The 22,575-nt window shown below is 47.4% G+C and overlaps 7 pseudogenes; 1 reads left to right on the forward strand and 6 right to left on the reverse strand.

The window, feature by feature from the left end:
• Window positions 1-8,495: 8,495 nt before the first annotated feature.
• LOC143936592 (5S ribosomal RNA) lies at window positions 8,496-8,615 on the reverse strand (annotated as a pseudogene).
• A 95-nt stretch (window positions 8,616-8,710) lies between these two features.
• LOC143936507 (5S ribosomal RNA) lies at window positions 8,711-8,829 on the reverse strand (annotated as a pseudogene).
• A 5,685-nt stretch (window positions 8,830-14,514) lies between these two features.
• On the reverse strand, window positions 14,515-14,633 carry LOC143937105 (5S ribosomal RNA; annotated as a pseudogene).
• A 3,718-nt stretch (window positions 14,634-18,351) lies between these two features.
• LOC143936662 (5S ribosomal RNA) lies at window positions 18,352-18,470 on the reverse strand (annotated as a pseudogene).
• Window positions 18,471-18,571: 101 nt separating this feature from the next.
• On the reverse strand, window positions 18,572-18,690 carry LOC143936369 (5S ribosomal RNA; annotated as a pseudogene).
• A 321-nt stretch (window positions 18,691-19,011) lies between these two features.
• Window positions 19,012-19,130, reverse strand: LOC143936865 (5S ribosomal RNA; annotated as a pseudogene).
• A 1,772-nt stretch (window positions 19,131-20,902) lies between these two features.
• LOC143936899 (5S ribosomal RNA) lies at window positions 20,903-21,021 on the forward strand (annotated as a pseudogene).
• The last annotated feature ends 1,554 nt before the right edge of the window (window positions 21,022-22,575 follow it).

Here is a 22,575-nt window from a genome sequence, read left to right on the forward strand (position 1 = left end):
CTTTGCATTTATCCCTTGACTTTGCAACTATCCCTTGATCCCTTTTGTGTATTCACTTTATCTCGACCTATATATACTGCCTCAATATTTTCCTAATTTGTTTTGCTATACTTATTATTATTATATTATAGAGATTACTAACTCTAAATCTTTGTAAACCTAACCATAGTTATAATGTCTACAGCTAATTTTACGTTAAAGCAAAATTCACACAAAACCATCTATTTAAAACCTTTTACACACTGCACATTAAGATTAATCCAACCATCTCTCGCTACCTCTATGCAATAGGTTTCTCTTTCCAGTGGAAACGGAAAACAGTCAGTGTAAGCCGTCTTCGTGCGCCGCAAAATTAATGGAACGATTTACACATTGGAATTTGCAAGCTACGTCAATTTACTGTTAAATAGAGTACCTTTGCATTTATCCCTTGACTTTGCTACTATCCCTTGATCTTTTGTGTATTCACTATATCTCGACCTATACATACTGCCTCAAAATTTTCCTAATTTGTTTTGCTATACTTATTATTATTATTTTATAGAGATTACTATCTCTAAATCATTGTAACAAGTTATAATGTCTACAGCTAAATTTACGTTAAATCAAAAGTCACACAAAACCATCTTTTTAAAACCTTTTACACACTGCACATTAAGATTAATCTCTCGCTACCTCTATGCAATAGGATTCTCTTTCTGACTCTATTTTGTTTATTACTTCTTCTCCACATTAACTGTCACACTGATAACCATTTGTAACACATAACACTTGCAACACATTTTTTAACAGCGGCAAAATGTGAGAAAAGCAGTGCACGCTGCACATATTAAGAGTAATGCAATGCTACCGTGAACAGTTTAATTGCTCGTCTCACATTTAGCTGGTATCTCTCTGCTATAGGAAACTGAATTTGTACTAGAACGATCACTCATCTAATATCAGTCCACTCAGTGCTACCGGAATAACTTTTACATTTAGAGTAATGAAATGATTTCTCAGTCATTTTGGAGCTACTGCAACTAACGCTTCCGATCTCATTTCGACTGCAATACTTAATCTCTGCTATTGCAGAATATTTAGCTGCTTACATGTAATTAACTTGATTGATAAAAACCTACACACGTTGTTGCTGTTATTTCGTGTATTTCCACTTAAACCCGTTATAGTTATTTTGCTATATTTATTACTAGTATAAACAGATTACTATCTCTAAATCCTGGTAAACCAGCTCACACTAAACCATCTAATTTCTACCTTACACGCAGCACATATTAACATATTAACATTTAGCCGGTATAGTGAAATAGTAAACGAAATGTGTAGATCACTCATCTAATATCGTCTTTTCAGTGCTACCGGAACAACTTTTAAATTTAGAGTAATGCAACGATTTCTCAGTTTTATGAAGCTACTGCAACTAACGCTTTGGATCTCTTTCCTGATAAATTACGCTCTGCAATATTAAGCCATGTAAATTGTCCTATTGGTCTGCTAACAATGCTATGTATAATAATACAAATCTTTTAAAAGCAATATCGTCTCACTGTAATACTTACACTCTGCATAATATATATGAATAATGCGAATAATGCTAATAATAAAGTCGTCTAAAACTCGGCTATAAGTAGAGAATAAAACTATCTTAGATCAAAATAAACCATGTACTGCCAAACCCATAACGGACAATTACTTAACGTCTATCAGTCAATGACTTAACAAAATAAACTTTAGCACTCTTTTGCTCTATTTTGAATAGTTGTAGTTCTCCACATTAACTGTCACATTGATATCACCACTGACAACACACCACTTTTTAACAGCACCAAAATATGAAAAAAGCACTTTATATGTTTCAAAAGTAGTTGCATTAGCAAAAAATAAAGTCCTGTCTTCTTTACACGCTAGCTTTTCTGTATACATTAATCTCTCTGTGTACACCAGCCACTCAATATAGACTAGCCTCTCTGTCTTCTGTATACAGGTGCCCGTAATCTATATACACTAGCCTGCCTTCTTTTTACAATAGTCTCGGTGTCCCAGCCTCTCTGCATACACTAGCCTCACTGAATTCCCCAGACTGTCTTCTGTATACACAAGCCTATCTGTAAAAAAAAATAGCCGGTCTTCTGCATACTCTAGCCTCTCTGTGTAACACAGTCTCTCTCTGGATTCCCTAGCCTACATCTCTGCATACCCAGGACCTTCCTCTGTATAATCTAGCCTATCTGTATACACTAGCCTGTCTTTTGTACAAATTAGCTTCTCTGTAGCCTGTCTTCTGTATACACGAGCCTCACTGTCTACTCTTTGTTGTCTTTTGTATACACTAGCATCTCTTTATACATTAGCTCTCTGTATACCCAAGCCTCTCTGTATACACTAGTCCACCGGTATACACTAGCAAGTCTGCATACACTAGCCTCTCTTTGTAACTCAACTTCTCTCTCTGTATACCTTAGCCTCCATCTCTGCATACCCAGGACGTTCTTCTCTATAATCTAGCCTATGTGTATACACTAGCCGGTCTTCTGTAGACATTAGCCTCTCTGTATAAACTAACCAGTCTTCTGTATACACTAGTCCGCCTGTATACACTAGCAAGTATGCATACTCTAGCCTCTCTCTCTGTATACCCTAGCCTCCATCTCTGCATACCCAGGACGTTCTTCTGTATAATCTAGCCTATCTGTATACACTAGCCTCTCTTTTGTACACATTAGCCTCTCTGTATAAACGAGCCGGTCCTCTGTATACACTAGTCCGTCTGTATACACTAGTAAGTCTGTGTAACCAAGCCTCTCCCTCTGCATACCCTAGCCTCCATCTCTTGCATAAACCAGGACCTTCTTCTGTATAATCTAGCCTATCTGTATAAACTAGCCTGTCTTTTGTACACATTAACCTCTCTGTATAAACTAGCCGGTCCTCTGTATACACTAGTCCGTCGATATACACTAGCATCTCTTTATACATTAGCTCTCTGTATACCCAAGCCTCTCTGTATACACTAGTCCACCGGTATACACTAGCAAGTCTGCATACACTAGCCTCTCTTTGTAACCCAACTTCTCTCTCTGCATACCCAGGACGTTCTTCTCTATAATCTAGCCTATTTGTATACACTAGCCTGTCTTTTGTACACATTAGCCTCTCTGTATAAACTAGCCGATCCTCTGTATACACTAGTCCATCTGTATACACTAGCAAGTATGCGTACTCTAGCGTCTCTCTCTGTATACCTTAGCCTCCATCTCTGCATACCCAGGACGTTCTTCTGTATAATCTAGCCTATCTGTATACACTAGCCATCCATCTCTGCATACCCAGGACGTTCTTCTCTATAATCTAGCCTATTTGTATACACTAGCCTGTCTTTTGTACACATTTGCCTCTCTGTATAAACTAACCGGTCTTCTGTATACACTAGTCCGCCTGTATACACTAGCAAGTATGCATACTCTAGCCTCTCTCTCTGTATACCCTAGCAAGTCTGCATACTCCTGCCTCTCTGTGTAACCCAGCCTCACTCTCTCTCTGTATACCCTAGCCTTCATCTCTGCATACCCAGGACGTTCTTTTGTATAATCTAGCCTATCTGTATAAACTAGCCTGTCTTTTGTACACATTAGCCTCTCTGTATAAACTAGCCGGTCTACTGTATACACTAGTCCATCTGTATACACTAGCAAGTCTGCATACTCCTGCCTCTCTGTGTAACACCGTCTCTCTCTCTGTATACCCTAGCCTCCATCCCTGCATACCCAGGACGTTCTTCTGTATAATCTAGCCTGTGTTTTGTACACTTTGCCTCTCTGTATAAACTAGCCGGTCTTCTGCATACACGAGTCTCTCTGTATAACCTTGGATGTCTTTTGTATACACTAGCTGCTCTTTATACATTAGCTCTCTGTATACCCAAGCCTCTCTCCTCTCTGTATACAGAGGACTGACTAATGTGTACAGATAGGCTAGATTATACAGAAGAACGTCCTGGGTATGCAGAGCACTCAGCTTCAAGGTATGGCCAACGCGAGTAATATGAGGGACACTCCTCACCCCCGCCCCCACCTACCAGATCTGACTTTCATCCCCTTGCCCTCTCTGCCCCGGTCATCTGGTGGCAGTTTTATGCACTCCCTGGCCCCCACCCATTCATAATCCTTACCGACCTTTCTTTCCGCTGCTCACAGAAACACACTGGATGACTTGTCTAATTAACCAACTTGTACAAGACACCGCTATCCTCCTGTCTGACACCGGTCCCCCTTGGAGGCTTTACCCCTCACTGTTTGGGTAGTCCCTGCCTCTCCCTGGATGCTCCACATATACCACAACGACATTGTCAGAGGGGCACCACTTGACAGGACACGGGGCTGTCATGCCGGTGGCATCTCCCATTGGAGGAAGGGATGATGGCCCCAACCCCTTGGCAGCAGGTTCTTTCATATACAGACCAGGGCGGCTCATCTTCCCTTCTGGAGTCTTGACCTTAGATGGGGGATTTGCACTTTGGGGGGTCTGAGTGATACCTAATGCGCTGTACTGGAAGGGCTTGACATTCCCGCATATGTGTCCCCTCCCCCTGGATGCGCCCCTTGTCCCCCCCTCTGGCTCCCACCTACTCTTTGCCGACATTGCCTTCTGCAGCTTTCGGGGACCCTGGATGACTTATTTATTGAGCCTATTGGTACGAGACACTGCTTCCCTCCAGGGTGACTCTGGACCCCCCTGGAGGATTTACCCCTTACTGTTTGGGCAGTCCCAGCCTCCCTCTGGATGCTCTACACAGCCCCCGATGGCGATGCAGGAGAGACACTAATTGGCGGGCCCCAGGACTGCTGCTCGGGTGAAGTCTCCCATTGGATGGAGGGATGGTGGCCCCAGCCCCTTGCCTGCCAGATTTTCCATGCACCGACCAGGGCTGCTTCTCTTTCATCTTGATGTGGTGACCATGGAGGGGAGGAGTTGAAATTTATGGGGTCCGGGTGTTTGCTGGTGGGAGTGCGCTAAAGGACTTGACATTTTTGCATGTTTGTCCCCTCTCCCCTGTTTCCCCCCTCCCTTCCCCCCCTTCCCATCCTTCCCTTCCCTCCTTTCCCTCCCCCTTTCCCCCTTCCACTCCCCATTTCCCCCCTTCCACTCCCCCTTTCCCCTCTTCCCTGCCCCTTTTCCCCCCCGGGGCGTGGACGGGGGAGAGGGGGTAAGGAGAGGACAATCTGCCAAAGGGAGAAATGCATTTGTTCGGGGACTGCATGTACTTTAGGGGTATGGGACGGGGGGTGGTGGATCCCATTCTGTGATGCCTTTTCTGTTGTGACGGACTCCCTCGTGCATGCCTACGTTTAGGGCGAGCCGAGGAGACCCCTCAGTGCTAACAGTTATATGCTCTACCTCTGTTTTGGTTATACTATTGTTTTTTGTTTCTTTGATGTTACTGATTGTCTTTTATTTGCATACCGGTATCAGACGTGACATTTACCACTGCCGGGACTGGGGGGACTAGGATTCGGGGGCTCCCTCTCCAACCTGTCTACCCAATTACCCAAGTAGGACAGCGCGTTAAACCCAGTGTACATCTGGTAAGCGCTATAGCATAATTGTGCTGTTTTAGTATACCCTTCCTGTACTGTACTGTACAAATGCAGAAAAATCTTAGCCAGGTCGGTAAAGGAGTTGAAATCTGGCTCTTACATACCACAGTTGATAGATGAGAATGGCCAGAGGGCCTCTACCCCAGCCCAAATAGTCGAAGTCTTTGAAAAATGTTACTCTGATCTCTACAACCTGCCCGATTCAGGGTCTGGACAGGACAATATAGACAGATATGTAACCGGTTCTGGTCTACCAACCCTCTCATCGGAATCACGGGAGTACTTGGAGGACCCGATCACACTGGAAGAAGTCCAGACGGCCGTGGGACCTCCGAAGGTGGGTAAGGCTCCGGGCCCTGACGGATATACCGCACAATACTTTAAGACCTTCCTCCCTATTCTCGGCCCGCGCTTGGTGAATTTATTTAATACTCTGAGCTCGAATGGGGATTTTCCTGAGGATACCCTTAGAGCCCACATCTCGTTGATACCTAAGGAGGGCAAAGACCCGGGCCTATGTGGGAGCTACAGACCCATTTCCCTCCAAAATTCGGTCCTAAAACTATTCTCTAACTCCTCGCCACGTGATTGGCACATCACTTGTAGTCCCTTATACATATTGACCAGTTAGGTTTTATTCCCACCAGGGAAGATAGGGACAACACCACTAAGGTGCTTACCCTGATCCGTAAAGCAAAGTCATCTGGGACCCCTTGTCTTTTCATGAGTACTGATGCTGAGAAGGCTTTTGATCGGGTCAAATGGACATTAATGTTCTCGGTCCTTCGCCATATAGGTCTGAGTGAACGGATGCTGGCATGGATAAGTAAGATATACTCACGTACTTACATTCCACCGGACATCGCGCGTACGTTTATGTTGAACTTCCCCCCACCCCTTGTCACTAAGATCCGCAGTTTGCTTCACGGGTGGCATTCTGGCCTCCATTCCTGGTTCAGCAGATGCAATCTCATTAAAATGAACATACTCCCTAAATTTACTTATCTTTTCCAAGCTCTCCCGATCCAGATTCCAGTCCTGTTTTTTAAGCAAGCTCAATCCTTGCTCACTCAATTTAACTGGGCCCACAAAAATCCCAGACTTAAGCGGTCACAGCTGACATTGTCTAAACAACAGGGAGGGTTGGTTCTCCCTAACTTGCGACGCTACTACCTGGCCTCCCATCTGGGGCGTGTATTGGACTGGAATCGAAACAAACTTTCTAAGCTCACTCCCGAATTCCGCTAAGAAACGCCATGTGGTGCTATAAGTATTTACCCACAGAATTTATGTCACATCTCACTATAGGGGCTTAGTTGAAAGTCAGTCACCTGATCGCTACCCAAAACACACTCACGTCTTTGACTTCCCCCCTATTCCCTATACGTGGCCATCCAACCTTTGAACTGGGGACCCACTTAGAAATTCCAACCTAGACAATGCGTCTAAATTCGTCATTGATGGAAAATGGCCTTCTTTCTCAACCCTAACAGATCCGACAGGGCTTTTCCAACTGCCTTTTTGGAGAGCGGCGCAACTACATCATTTTCTCCATTCCATCCCCAATCCTCAAACGTTCGCCCGCCCTCAGACGGAGTTTGAGACTCTATGCAGGAGCGAAGGCCCTTTGGCCCACATTCTCTCTCAAACAGATTACCCACACTTAACCTGTCTGGCCAACTGGGAAAAGGACCTTAATTGCTAATTTTCCCCAGCACAGAGACAACGCATTATCACTTTGGCTCTCAAAATGTCGCTGTGCACGAAGATACAGGAGACGAATTTTAAACTTCTCACCAGGTGGTATTTGACACCATCAAAGCTGCAGAAATGTTTCCCCTCTTCCTCGAACATATGCTGGAGGTGTGGAGAAGAAGAGGGCACGTTGCTGCACATTTTTTGGTCCTGCCTCAGTTTGGTGGACTTCTGGACAGAGATCCGATGCATGACACAAAAATTCACAGACTTCTCCATCCAGGAAGAGGCTGCATTCTTTCTCTTGCACCATTCACAGATTCCCATTAAGAAGTACAAAAAAATCTATTTTACGGCATGTGATAAATGCGGCGAAATCCTGCATCCCTCTCTATTGGAAAAAATGTTCCCCCCCTTTCATTACTCACTGGCTTAGGAAAATAGAGGACATTAAAAAAAATGGAGGACTTGATCCTCACATCACAAGGTAAACAAGAATTTTTTAAACAAACCTGAGACATCTGGAATACCTTTATATTCTCGCTGGAAGGATGTCGCCTGCTATCGCCTTAGTGCTCTGAGCTTTCCTTGACTGGCCCCTTGGACAGTGGCTGCCATCGTGTCTCGTCCCCTCTTCTCCTTTTCTGATGTTTCAACCCTTCTCTTTTCGGCCTTCCTCCCCTATCTCTCACCCCCTCCACCCCCTCTCTCTTTTGGAAAGAGTGGAAAATTGGGAATGACGGCCCCACACCCCCCTCTGGATGGATTATGCCGGAGGGACCTGGGGTTTGTGTGACCCTGGATCTTGGTACAGTACTTTATCCGTGCCTCGAATCATTGTGATTGATGGAAGGCAGACTCACAGTTGCGAATATACCTGTATCAAGTATTGTTCAGCTGCTTTTTGCTCTGTATTTCTCTGTTGCATTATGTACTCGGGGGACCGTCTTCCCCTATTTGGAGAAAAAATTATATTTGAAAAAAAAAGAAGCCTACGACACCTGGTATTCCCAGGCGGTCTCCCATCCAGGCATTAACCAGGCCGGACTCTGCTTAGCCTCCAAGATCAGATGAGATGGAACAGATTCAGGGTGATGTGGCCGTAGCCAATATCTTCAGGCACTCTCAACTCTCTTGACAAACACCAAGATGGTCACCTTGGAAACAAGCAGAAAAAAATAGGTCAATGGCCACAACATAAAAAGAAGCCTACGGCATCTGGAAATCCCAGGCGGTCTCCCATCCAGGTACTAAACTGGTCCCAACCCTGCTTAGCCTCTGAGATCAGATGAGATTGGGCTCTTTCAGGGTGGTGTGGCCGTAGGAGATTTCTTCAGGCACTCTCAACCTTGACTAACGCCAATATGGTCACCTTGGGAAACAAACAAAAAAATCAAGTCAACACCAACAACATGAGAAGAAGTCTACAGCACCTAGTATTCCCAGGTGGTCTCCCATCCAGGTATTAACAAGGCCCGACCCTGTTTAGTCTCTGAGATCAGACGAGATCTGGTGCTTTCAGGGTTATGTGGCCATAGGCGAGCTCTTCAAGCACTCTCAACCCTCTTGACAAACACCAAGATGGTCACCTTGGTAAACAAACAAAAAAAAAAAAAACAAGTCAACGCCAACAACATAAAAATAAGCCTTCAGCACCTAGTATTCCCAGGTGGTCTCCAATCCAGGTACTAGCAAGGCCCGACCCTGTTTAGCCTCTGAGATCAGAGGAGATCGGGCGCTTTCAGGCTTATGTGCCCATAGGCAATCTCTTTGGGCACTCTCAACCCTCTTGACAAATGCCAAGATGGTCACCTTGGGAAACAAGCGAAAAAAAAACAAAACGAATCAAGGCCAACAACATAAAAAGAAGCCTACAATAACTGGTATTCCCAGGTGGTCTCCCATTCAGGTACTAACCAGGCCTGACTCTTCTTAGCCTCCAAGATCAGACGAGATTGGGTGCTTTCAGAGTGCTCGGACTCTTTCCCCATCACTAATGGGTCGAGGCAGGGGTGCCCTCTGTCTCCCCTAATTTTTATTCTGACACTGGAACCACTTATGTGTCACGTTCGGAATGACCCGAATATTACTGGCATATCCAAACCCTCGGCACACCACAAAATTGCGGCGTACGCTGACGATCTAATTTTTTTCGTCTCCAATCCACACATTTCGCTTCCCAATATACTCGTGGCTCTCCGGCGATACGGCAGCCTATCAAACTATAAAATCAATTGCACCATCGGCTGTATTGAATATATCGGTCCCGGATGGTGAGGCCAAGAGGCTATGCTCCGCTTTTCCATTCTACTGAGCTGAAAAATCTATACGTTACCTGGGCGTTGACATCGCAGCGGATTTGGTGCAATTGTACCCGCTTAATTTTCTTCCTCTCCTGAATAGACTGAAATCTGATTTGGGAAACTGGCATGATTTAACACTGACCTGGTTCGGGCGCTGTAATGCATTCAAAATGACGGCCCTCCCGCGGATCTTATACTTGTTCCAGACATTATCAATCCGGTTACCCCCAATCTTTTTCAGACATCTGCAGGTGCTACTCCGGGACTTTATTTGGGCGCGCAAACCGCCCAGAGCCCGTTTGCAATTGCTTGCCAGACCAAAGGACAAGGGGGGTCTGGGTCTCCCAGATCTGAGACAATACAACAGAGCGACTCTGCTAGCGAGAGTCGTTGATTGGCATTGTAATGGCCCACACAAGCAGTGGGTGGAGATGGAGATTGAGGATGGATCCATTCCCCTATTGACCTCCCCATGGCTCCTGTCCTCCCTACCAAAAGACCTCAGAGATCACCCCGTAGTGGGAGCTACGTTGGCTGTTGTGCGGAGGTTGTTCCGCTGCACACACATTGCTCCCCTGCCGTCACCAATGACTCCGGTTATAGGTAATCCAGACTTCCCACCGGGATTTACCAACAAGAAACTGCGACAGTTGACAGTGGTGGGGAAACAGCGTCTGGGAGAGGTGTGGTCCTCGGGAGGGCTCCCGACCACGCAAACTGTCGCCGAGCTTTCTGACCCTCCGCTTGACTTGTTTAATGCTTATCAACTTCGTCACTTTCTTCTGGCCATACAAAGGGCCCCCTACACTCCTAGAGACCTGACGCCCTATGAATCCATCTGTCACAAAAAGGAACCTGTGCAACACACCTTCTCCCTCCTGTACAACCTATTAAGTAGTCAGGAGGAGGAGTCGACCCCACCATTTATCCACAAATGGGAGATTGCATTTGGCATCACATTTACCCCACAACAGATAGGGAAGATCCTGACATTAGTACATAAAGCTTCCATCGCAAACCAATATCAAGAATCAGGATACAAGATAGTCTCACGCTGGTATAGAGTCCCATACCTTCTGAATAAAATGAATAGATCGATTCCGGATGTTTGTTGGAGGTGCAATTCAGATACGGGGACCATGGGACACATTTTCTGGGCATGCCCGGCCTTGAGGAACTTTTGGGTGGAGGTGACCGGGACAATAAAAACAGCCTGTTCGAAAATACAAAAAAACCCTCACGATGCAACTCCTGAACGCCGCCCGGGCCTGCATTCCCACACTGTGGAGGCAGCCTCAGCCCCCATCCAAGGTGCTGTGGTATTCCAAAGTCAATCATATTCTCCGGATGGAAGAATTGACCGCCACCCTTCACAACACTGAAGAGGCATTTAGTGTTACATGGAGGCCCTGGCGGTATTTTACTGGTACTTGAGACTACATTTGGGAGGTGAGCAGCGCCCCTGTCCCAGAAAACGACTGAACATCTAACGTTTACCTACGTAGGCCAAGTCTGCCCTGGGTGGCATTCCCCCCCTTCCCTTTTTGTCTTAATTTTTCTTTTTTTCCCTGCCGCCATCCCCCCCCCCTCTTCTCTCTCCGTCTTTGCACTCTCTTCTTCCCCCGTCCTCCCTTTTGACTATGCCTTGTCTTCTTACTAGCCTTTGGGACCCAGAAGAACCCCAGGGTTCTGGACACGACCGGCTCATATTTTACTCTGGTTCACGTAGGTCATGATAAGCTGGCTCGCTGTGGTCCCAGTTGTTCTCCATGATTACATTTGTCCGAACGGAGCTGCATTAGTTATACTGTACTACATGTCGGAGGTGGGGTTTCTCTCTTTTCTGCATGAAACTCTAGGACTCCCCTCTGAGAACCCAGAGTTATTTGGCTGCCTATTTTTTGTTACCATGTAATTGTGACCCTGGGTCATGCTGTATGGTTGACTGTTATATTTATGTTGTTCTACTTATACTTAATAAAAGAATAAAACAAAAAAAAAAAAATAAGTCAATGCCAACAACTTAAAAAAAAAAGCCTATGGCATCGAGAAATCCCAGGCGGTCTCCCATCCCGGTACTAACCAGGTCCCAACCCTGCTTAGCCTCTGAGACAGGGCTGGTGCAAGGATCGTTGACACCCTAGGCGAAAACCTAATTTTGCCACCCCCCCCCCGGCTGCGCCCATGACTCCACCTTACCCTGCCCTTGCTACACATGACCTATCTGACCCCTACACTGACCCCCTGACACATAAACTAATCCACCTGACTCCTACTTCCTGCACTACTCACATCACATTGACCCCTACACTGACCCACCTGATAATTACACCGACCCACCTGGCACCTACACCAACCCACCTGGCACCTACACTGCCAATTACACTGACCATCGCGCTGACACCTACACTGACCATCACGCTGACACCTACACTGACCATCACGCTGACACCTACACTGACCATCACGCTGACACCTACCCTGAAAACACATACCCTGAAAACACATACCCTGAAAACACATACCCTGACACATAAAATGGCACTGACGCATACACTGACGCATACACTGACATGACACATACACTGACACGACACATACACTGACACATTACACTGACACGACACATACACTGACACGACACATCACACTGGCATGACACATACAGTGGCATGACACATACACTGACACATCACACTGGAATGACACATACACAGACACATCACACTGGCATGACACATACACAGACACATCACACTGACATGACACATACACTGACATGACACATACACAGACACATCACAATGACATGACACATACACAGACACATCACACTGACATGACACATACACTGACACATTACACTGACATGACACATACACTGACACGACACATACACTGACACATCACACTGGCATGACACATACACTGACACATTACACTGACATGACACATACACTGACACATTACACTGACATGACACATACACAGACACATCACACTGACATGACACATACACAGACACATCACACTGACATGACACATACACTGACACGACACATACACTGACACATCACACTGGCATGACACATACACAGACACATTACACTGACATGACACATACACTGACACATTACACTGACATGACACATACACTGACACGACACATACACTGACACATCACACTGGCATGACACATACACTGACACATTACACTGACATGACACATACACTGACACATTACACTGACATGACACATACACAGACACATCACACTGACATGACACATACACAGACACATCACACTGACATGACACATACACAGACACATCACACTGACATGACACATACACAGACACATCACACTGGCATGACACATACACAGACACATCACACTGACATGACACATACACAGACACATCACACTGACATGACACATACACAGACACACCACACTGGCATGACACTGACACACATCACACTGACCTACCTGACTCCTACTTCCTGCATTACTCACACACAAACCCCCTCCATACAGCTCAATGGATCCATCCTCCTCCTTACCTCTGCTCTTTGATGCTGCCTTCAGCGACCATCATCCCACCGGGCCTCTCCGACTCCTCCGCACTGCCAGCGCCGTCCACCCGCTCCGCCGGGGCCACGCCAGCGCCATCCATCCGCTCCGCCGGGGCCACACCAGCGCCGTCCACCCGCTCCGCCGGGGCCACACCAGCGCCATCCATCCGCTCCGCCTCCATCATATCCCCGCCGGGACCAGGCCAGCGCCGTCAACCCCGCTCCATGATGTCCCCGCCGGGCAGGAGGTCAGCTGACCGACCTCTCGAAGCTCCCATCTCCGCCGAGCCCCGCCCCTCCGCTGCACTCACACAGACACACAGCGCAGCTCCAGAGGGACAGGCTGGAGCAAAGGAGTCCCGGAGCGGCGCTGTGAGATGAGTACGGTGGGGCGCTCAGCGGGAAACATGGGGGATTGGTGGCGCCGGTGGAACACCACAGGGGGGGCGAGAGAGCAGAAGAGGAGCTCACACTGGGCAGAGGCCGTAGTTGCGCCCTAGGTGGTAGTGCGCCCTAGGCGGCTGCCTACTTCGCCTAGTGGTAGCGCCGGCCCTGCTCTGAGATCAAATGAGATTTGGCTCTTTCAGGGTGATGCAGCCATAGTAGATTTTTTCAGGCACGCTCAACCCTCTTGACAAATGCCAAGATGGTCACCTTAGGAAACAAACAAAAAAAACAAGTCAACACCAACAACATAAAAAGAAGCCTAGTATTTCCAGGCGGTCTCCCATCCAGGTATTAACAAGGCGCGACCCTTTCTAGCCTCTGAGATCAGCAGAGATTGGGCGCTTTCAGGGGGATGTGCCCATAGGCAATCTCTTTGGGCTCTCTCATCCCTCTTGAAAAATGCCAAGATAGTCACCCTGGGAAACAAGCGAAAAAAAACAGGTCAACGCCAACAACATAAAAAGAAGAATACGGCACCTGGTATTCCAAGGCCGTCTCCCATTCAAGTACTAACTAGGCCCAACCCTTCTTAGCCTCTGAGATCAGAAGAGATAGGGTGCTTTCAGGGTGATGTGGCTGTAAGCGATCTCTTTAGGCACTCTCAACCCTCTTGACAAATGCCAAGATGATCCCTTTGGGAAACAAGCGAAAAAAACAGGTCAACACCAACAACATAAAAAGAAGCCTGCGGCATCTGGAAAACCCAGGCGGTCTCCCATCCAGGTACAAACCAGGCCCAACCCTGCTTAGCCTCTGAGACCAAACGAGATTGGGCGCTTTCAGGGTGTTGTGCCCATAGGCAATTTCTTTGTGCACTCTCAACCCTCTTGACACATGCCAAGATGGTCACCTTGGGAAACAAGGGAAAAAAAACAGGTCAACGCGACAACATAATGAGAAGCCTACGGCACCTGGTATTCCCAAGCTTTCTCCCATCCAGGTACTAACCAGGCCCATCGCTGCTTAGCCTCCGAGATCAGATGAGATTAGGCTCTTTCAGGGTGATTTGGCTGTAGGCACTCTCTTTGGGCACTCTGAAGCCTCTTGACAAAGGCCAAGATGGTCACCTTGGGAAACAAGCTAAAAAAAACAGGTCAAAGCCAACAACATAAAAAGAAGCCTATGGCATCCAGTATTCCCAGGCGATCTCCCAATCAAGACACTAACCAGACCAGATCCTTCTATGGCACCTGGTCTTCCCAGGCAGTCTCCCATCCAGGTACTAACCAGGCCTGACGCTGCTTAGCCTCTGAAATCAGACGAGATCGGGTGCTTTCAGGTTGATGTGGCCGTAAGCGTTCTCTTCAAGACACGCCTAACCCTCTTGACAAACGCCAAGATGGTCGCCTTGAGAACAACAGACAAAGCCAACAACATAAAAGGAAGCCTATGGGCTTACAGCGGACCTTAAAAGATGGGACCCACTAGCTCTGTCATGGTTCGGACGCTGTAATGTGTTGAAGATGAACGCGTTGCCACGACTTCTGTATCTACTACAAGCCTTACCTATCAAAATACCCCAGACTTTCTTTCATTCGGTTCGCTCAATCTTTATCAAGTTCCTCTGGCGCGGAAAACATATGCGTATTGGTAGGGCAATGCTATTGCGACCGAAATTGCGGGGAGGTATTGGCTTCCCGGACCCTGCTCTATATTACACAGCGAGGCACATGACACCGGTGGTTGACTGGTGCCGGTGTTCTGCCATATACTGTCCGGCCATGATATAGTGTCCGCTGTGTACTCCGAAGCTGAACGGCTCCTGCGCGGTGAGTGGAGGTGGTAGCCCCACCATCCAAGCGGACATAGGGTTGTGAATATTAGCCACTTCCCGACCAGCGCACGACGATGTACGTCGACAGCATGGCACGGGCAGGCATATTGGCGTACATGTACGTCCAATATTCGTTGCCGCCGTGCCATCGGGAGCGCGCCGCCGGCGGCGCGCTCCCACGCTGGTCGGGACCCCCGTGAGTCCGGTCGCGGGACCCGCGGACTCGATCGCCGCGGGCATCCCCGCGATCGTCTCACGGAGCGGCGGAAGTGAGGAAATGCTGTATAAACAACATTTTCTCATTCTGCCTAGCAACTAGTGACGCTGATCTCTGCTCCATGTGATTGGAGCAGAGATCAGTGTACACTAAATGAAAGCCCAACCCCCCCACAGTTAGTAACACTCCCCTAGGAACACTTAACCCCTACACTGCCACCCACTGGTTAACCCTTTCACTGCCAGTGTCATTTACACAGGAATCACTGCATTTATATAGCAGTGATTACTGTATAAATGACAATGGTCCCAAAAATGTGTCAAAAATGTCCGATGGGTCCCCGACAATGTCGCAGTCACAATAAAAATCGCAGATCGCCGCCATTACTAGTAAAAATAAAATAATAAAAAATTATTAATAAAAATGCTATAAAACTATCCCTATTTTGTAAACGCTATAACTTTTGCACAAACCAATCAATAATCGCTTATTGCGATTTTTTTTACCAAAAATATGTAGACGAATACGTATTGGCCTAAATTGAGGGAAAAAATGTTTTTTTATATATTTTTGGGGGATATTTATTATAACAAAAAGTAAAAAAATAATGCGTTTTTTTCAAAATTGTCGCTCTATTTTTGTTTATAGCGCAAAAAATAAAAACCGCAGGGGTGATCAAATACCACCAAAAGAAAGCTCTATTTGTGGGAAAAAAAGGACGTTAATTTTGTTTGAGAGCCACGTCGCACGACCGCGCAATTGTCAGTTAAATCGACGCAGTGCCGAATCGCAAAAAGTGGTCTGGTCTTTGACAAGCAAATTGGTCCGGTCTGAAAGTGGTTAGAGGGCCCCTCGCAGGCGAGCTTCGCTCGCCACGCTTCGGGCTTGGCTTCGCTGCGCTCGGCTCTTTTATATTCTAACTCTAAGTCCACTTGGATAGTGGGGATAGAACCTGTACTCAGTGCGCAGGTGCCGTTCATGCTCGCAATTTTTGGAATCTGTGTTGCTGTGTACTGCGCATGCGCAGTACACAGCGGACACTATCCGATGGGGGACCATATGTGATAAGACACCGGCATGGGGAACTGAAGCTATGGGTCAAGCTAGAGCAGGAGATGGCGCGGGTTCCACTGGCTGGTCTGCCTTGGGCGGGGAGGCCATTGGAGCCCTGTGTGATTACTCACCCGTAAATTGGCCCCTCGCTCGCCGAGATGGATAGTTTTTTTTACCTTTCCCACCTGACTAACTTCCCTTCTCCTATGACCCCAATTATTGGACATCCTAGATTCCCTCCGGGCCTGTCTGACCAGGCCTTTACCAGGCAAGCCCCGAGAGGGCTTCTGAGAGCAGCCCTATTTCTTGGACCCACGGGCTTGATTCCCATGGGAACCATACTGCTAGAGCAAGTACCTGTTGCATTGGATAGCTGGAGAGCTAGACAGCTAATCCATTTCCTCGGATCACTACCTAACCATTCGTTCTTCTCTAGACAATTCCACCCCTTCAAGGAACTTTGCCTGGATGATGGCCCAATTCATGGTTCCCTCTCTAGGTCCTACCTAATCCTGACAGATGCACAATCCTCCACGGATCCACCCTTCCTAGCTAAATGGAAAAGGGACTTACAAACTACATTCTCCAAACCACAGAAGGACAGAATACTCTTTTTCGCCCATAAGTCGTCACTCTGCAGTAAATATCAGGAGATCTCATATAAGCTGATCACATGCTGGTATCGTACACCGGTGGTGTTGGCCAAAATATTCCCCGGTCAATCTGACCGCTGCTGTCGCTGTGGGCAACAGGCTGGCACCATTCTCCACATTTTCTGGGAATGCCCTAAATTACAAACATTCGGGCAGCCTGTCCTGAGACTCATCCACAAGTTCACAGACATTTCCTTAGCCAATGATCCCGCAGCAGTTCTTCTCAATCTAACTCCTATGTCGATAAAGCGTTATCATAAGTCCTTACTTAAACATCTCCTCAAGGCAGCTAGGGCCTGCATCCCAAGTCAGTGGAAAGAGCAATCTGCTCCAATGGTGACCCAGTGGTTCGCAAGGGTTAATGATATTGAACGAATGGAAGACCTGACTGCCACAATGAGGGATAAAACGGAGGAGCATGGGAACAGATGGTTCTACTGGACCCAGTTTCGCTTTTCGGAAGAATACCTCCGCGAGACATAGTAAGCTCATGGTGATCGTTGGAGATCGCTGTTCCAAACGTTGGACAGCTGATGAGCTGGTGAGCCGAGGGCGTCTCTTGCTCCCTGGGAGGGGACCCCATCCTATCCACTCTACCCACGACACCCCCTTACCCCTTCTTTTCCTTTTCTGCCATTTCCTTCCCCAATCTTCTCTTTCCCCTTCTCCCTCCTTTCAGTTCTACTATTTCCCTTCTTAACTCAAAAAAGGGAAAAGAAAATGGTATGTTCCGACCCCATTTGACTACTACACAATACTCTTCCTCTATCTATGGATATCTAAACTCTTCGAAGGTAGCAGGGCTAGTATCAATAATATTTTAAGTGGTAGAGGATCCCAACGAGATGGAGCTTTAATCTCATCTTGATATGACCGCAAAGCTGTACACGTGCTATTCTCCTCGGACATCTTACCATTGGCTCTGATATCCATGCAATATGATCGTTTGTTTGTAACTATTTGTATCACACATTCTGTGAAGTTGCCTTTGCATTGTATGTCGCATACTACTAAATAAGAAAAAAAAAAAAAAAAAAAAAGCCTATGGCATCTGGTATTTCCAGGCGGTCTCCCATCCAGGTACTAACCAGGCCCGACACTGTTTAGCATCCGAGATCAGACGAGATTGGGCGCTTTCAGGGTGATGGGGCCGTAGGTGATCTCTTTGGGCACTCTCAACCCTCTTGACAAACGCCAAGATGGTCACCTTGGGAAACAAGTGAAAAAAAAACCAGGTCAAGGCCAACAACATAAAAAGAAGCCTACAGCACCTAGTATTCCCAGGTGGTCTCCAATCCAGGTACTAGCAAGGCCCAACCCTGTTTAGCTTCTGAGATCAGAGGAGATCGGGCGCTTTCAGGGTTATGTGCCCATAGGCAATCTCTTTGGGCATTCTCAACCCTCTTGACAAATGCCAAGATAGTCACCTTGAGATACAAGCGAAAAAAAACAGGTCAATGTCAACAACATAAAAAGAAGAATACGGCACCTGGTATTCCAACGCCATCTCCCATCCAGGTACTAACTAGGCCCAACCCTTCTTAGCCTCAGAGAAGAGAAGAGATAGGGCTCTTTCAGGGTGATGCTGCTGTAAGCGATCTCTTTGGGCACTCTCATCCCTCTTGACAAATGCCAAGATGGTCACCTTGGGAAACAAGCAAAAAAAAAAAAACGAATCAACGCCAACAACATAAAAAGAAGCCTACAATAACTGGTATTCCCAGGTGGTCTCCCATCCAGGTACTAACCAGGCCCGACTCTTCTTAGCCTCCAAGGTCAGACGAGATTGGGTGCTTTCAGAGTGATGTGGCCATAGGCAATCTCTTCAGGCACTCTCAACCCTCTTGACAAACACCAAGATGGTCACTTTGGGAAACAAGCGGAAAAAAAACAGGTCAACGCCAACAACATAAAAAGAAGTCTACGACACCTGGTATTCCCAGGCGGTCTCCCCTCCAGGTACTAACAAGGCCTGACTCTTCTTAGCTTCCAACATCAAACGTGATCGGGTGCTTTCAGGGTGATGTGCCTGTAGGCAATCTCTTCAGGCACTTTCAACCCTCTTGACAAACGCCAAGATGGTCACCTTGGGAAACAAGCAAAAAAATAAAAATAAGTCGGAAGCTAGAGACAATACGGCCCGAGTCCTCAATTTAATCCATGCGGCGCATGTACAGGGAAGGCCCTTGCTTATGTTGTCAACGGACGTGGAGAAGGCCTTTGACAGGGTGGCCTGGCACGTTATGCAGGCCACCCTGAAACATATAGGTCCAATATATATATATATATCCAATGCAACAGGTACTTGCTCTAGCAATATGGTCCCCATGGGAATCAAGCCCGTGGGTCCAAGAAATAGGGCTTCTCTCAGAAGCCCTTTCGGGGCTTGCCTGGTAAAATCCTGGTCAGACAGGCCCGGAGGGAATCTAGGATGTCCAATAATTGGGGTCATAGGAGAAGGAAAGTTAGTCAGGTGGGAAAGGTGAAAAAAACTATCCATCTCGGCGAGCGAGGGGCCAATTAACGGGTGAGTAGTCACACAGGGCTCCAATGGCCTCCCCGCCCAAGGCAGACCAGCCAGTGGAACCCGCACCATCTCCTGCTCTAGCTTGACCCATAGCTTCAGTTCCCCATGCCGGTGTCTTATCACATATGGTCCCCCATCGGATAGTGTCCGCTGTGTACTGCGCATGCGCAGCGAGGCCAAGCCCGAAGCGTGGCGAGCGAAGCTCGCCTGCGAGGGGCCCTCTAATATTCACAACCCTATGTCCACTTGGATGGTGGGGCTACCACCTCCACTCACCGCGCATGAAAATCTCCGAAGCTTCGTCTGCTCCGTACTGCGCATGCGCAGTACGGCGCAGACACTATATCATGGCCGGACAGTATATGGCAGAACACCGGCACCAGTCAACACCGGTGTCATGTGCGTCGCTGTGTAATATAGAGCAGGGTCCGGGAAGCCAATACCTCCCCGCAATTTCGGTCGCAATAGCATTGCCCTACCAATACGCATATGTTTTCCACGCCAGAGGAACTTGATAAAGATTGAGCGAACCGCATGAAAGAAAGTCTGGGGTATTTTGATAGGTAAGGCTTGTAGTAGATACAGAAGTCGTGGCAACGCGTTCATCTTCAACACATTACAGCGTCCGAACCATGACAGAGCTAGTGGGTCCCATCTTTTAGGGTCCACTGTAAGCCCATAGGCTTCTTTTTATGTTGTTGGCTTTGACCTGTTTTTTTTGCTTGTTTCTCAAGGCGACCATCTTGCCGTTTGTCAAGAGGGTTGGGCGTGTCTTGAAGAGAACGCTTACGGCCACATCAACCTGAAAGCACCCGATCTCGTCTGATTTCAGAGGCTAAGCATCGTCAGGCCTGGTTAGTACCTGGATGGGAGACTGCCTGGGAAGACCAGGTGCCATAGAAGGATCTGGTCTGGTTAGTGTCTTGATTGGGAGATCGCCTGGGAATACTGGATGCCGTAGGCTTCTTTTTATGTTGTTGGCTTTGACCTGTTTTTTTTAGCTTGTTTCCCAAGGTGACCATCTTGGCCTTTGTCAAGAGGCTTCAGAGTGCCCAAAGAGAGTGCCTACGGCCAAATCACCCTGAAAGAGCCCAATCTCATCTGATCTCGAAGGCTAAGCAGCGATGGGCCTGGTTAGTTCCTGGATGGGAGACAGCTTGGGAATACCAGGTGCCATAGGCTTCTCATTATGTTGTCGGCGTTGACCTGTTTTATTTTCCCTTGTTTCCCAAGGTGACCATCTTGGCATGTGTCAAGAGGGTTGAGAGTGCACAAAGAAATTGCCTACGAGCACAACAACCTGAAAGCGCCCAATCTCGCTTGGTCTCAGAGGCTAAGCAGGGTTGGGCCTGGTTTGTACCTGGATGGGAGACCGCCTGGGTTTTCCAGATGCCGCAGGCTTCTTTTTATGTTGTTGGTGTTGACCTGTTTTTTTCGCTTGTTTCCCAAAGTGATCATCTTGCCATTTGTCAAGAGGGTTGAGAGTGCCTAAAGAGATCGCTTAGAGCCACATCACCCTGAAAGCACCCTATCTCTTCTGATCTCAGAGGCTAAGAAGGGTTGGGCCTAGTTAGTACTTGAATGGGAGACGGCCTTGGAATACCAGGTGCCGTATTCTTCTTTTTATGTTGTTGGCGTTGACCTGTTTTTTTTCGCTTGTTTCCCAGGGTTTTGGCATTTTTCAAGAGGGATGAGAGTGCCCAAAGAGATTGCCTATGGACACATCACCCTGAAAGCGCCCAATCTCCGCTGATCTCAGAGTCTAGAATGGGATGCGCCTTGTTAATACCTGGATGGGAGACCGCGTGGAAATACTAGGTGCGGTAGGCTTCTTTTTATGTTGTTGGCATTGACTTGTTTTTTTTGTTTGTTTCCCAAGGTGACCATCTTGGCGTTTGTCAAGAGGGTTGAGCGTGCCTGAAAAAATCTACTATGGCTGCATCACCCTGAAAGAGCCAAATCTCATTTGATCTCAGAGGCTAAGCAGGTTTGGGACCTGGTTAGTACGTGGATGGGAGACCGCCTGGGATTTCTCGATGCCATAGGCTTTTTTTTTAAGTTGTTGGCATTGACTTATTTTTTATTTTTTGTTTTATTCTTTTACTAAGTATAAGTAGAACAACACAAATGTAACAGTCAACCATACAGCATGACCCAGGGTCACAATTACATGGTAACAAAAAATAGGCAGCCAAATAACTCTGGGTTCTCAGAGGGGAGTCCTAGAGTTTCATGCAGAAAAGAGAGAAACCCCACCTCCGACATGTAGTACAGTATAACTAATGCAGCTCCGTTCGGACAAATGTAATCATGGAGAACAACTGGGACCACAGCGAGCCAGCTTATCATGACCTACGTGAACCAGAGTAAAATATGAGCCGGTCGTGTCCAGAACCCTGGGGTTCTTCTGGGTCCCAAAGGCTAGTAAGGAGACAAGGCATAGTCAAAAGGGAGGACGGGGGAAGAAGAGAGTGCAAAGACGGAGAGAGAGGAGGGGGGGGATGGCGGCGGGGAAAAATAGAAAAATAAAGACAAAAAATGAGGGGGGGGGGGGGGAATGCCACCCAGGGCAGACATGGCCTACGTAGGTAAACGTTAAATGTTCAGTCGTTTTCTGGGACAGGGGCGCTGCTCACCTCCCGAATGTAGTCTCAAGTACCAGTAAAATACCTCCAGGGCCTCCATGTAACACTAAATGCCTCTTCAGTGTTGTGAAGGGTGGCGGTCAATTCTTCC

Source organism: Lithobates pipiens, unplaced genomic scaffold (assembly GCF_037356315.1).
Source record: "Lithobates pipiens isolate NorthernLeopardFrog02 unplaced genomic scaffold, aLitPip1_a1.2 Scaffold_28, whole genome shotgun sequence".
Classification (NCBI taxonomy): Eukaryota; Metazoa; Chordata; class Amphibia; order Anura; family Ranidae; genus Lithobates; species Lithobates pipiens.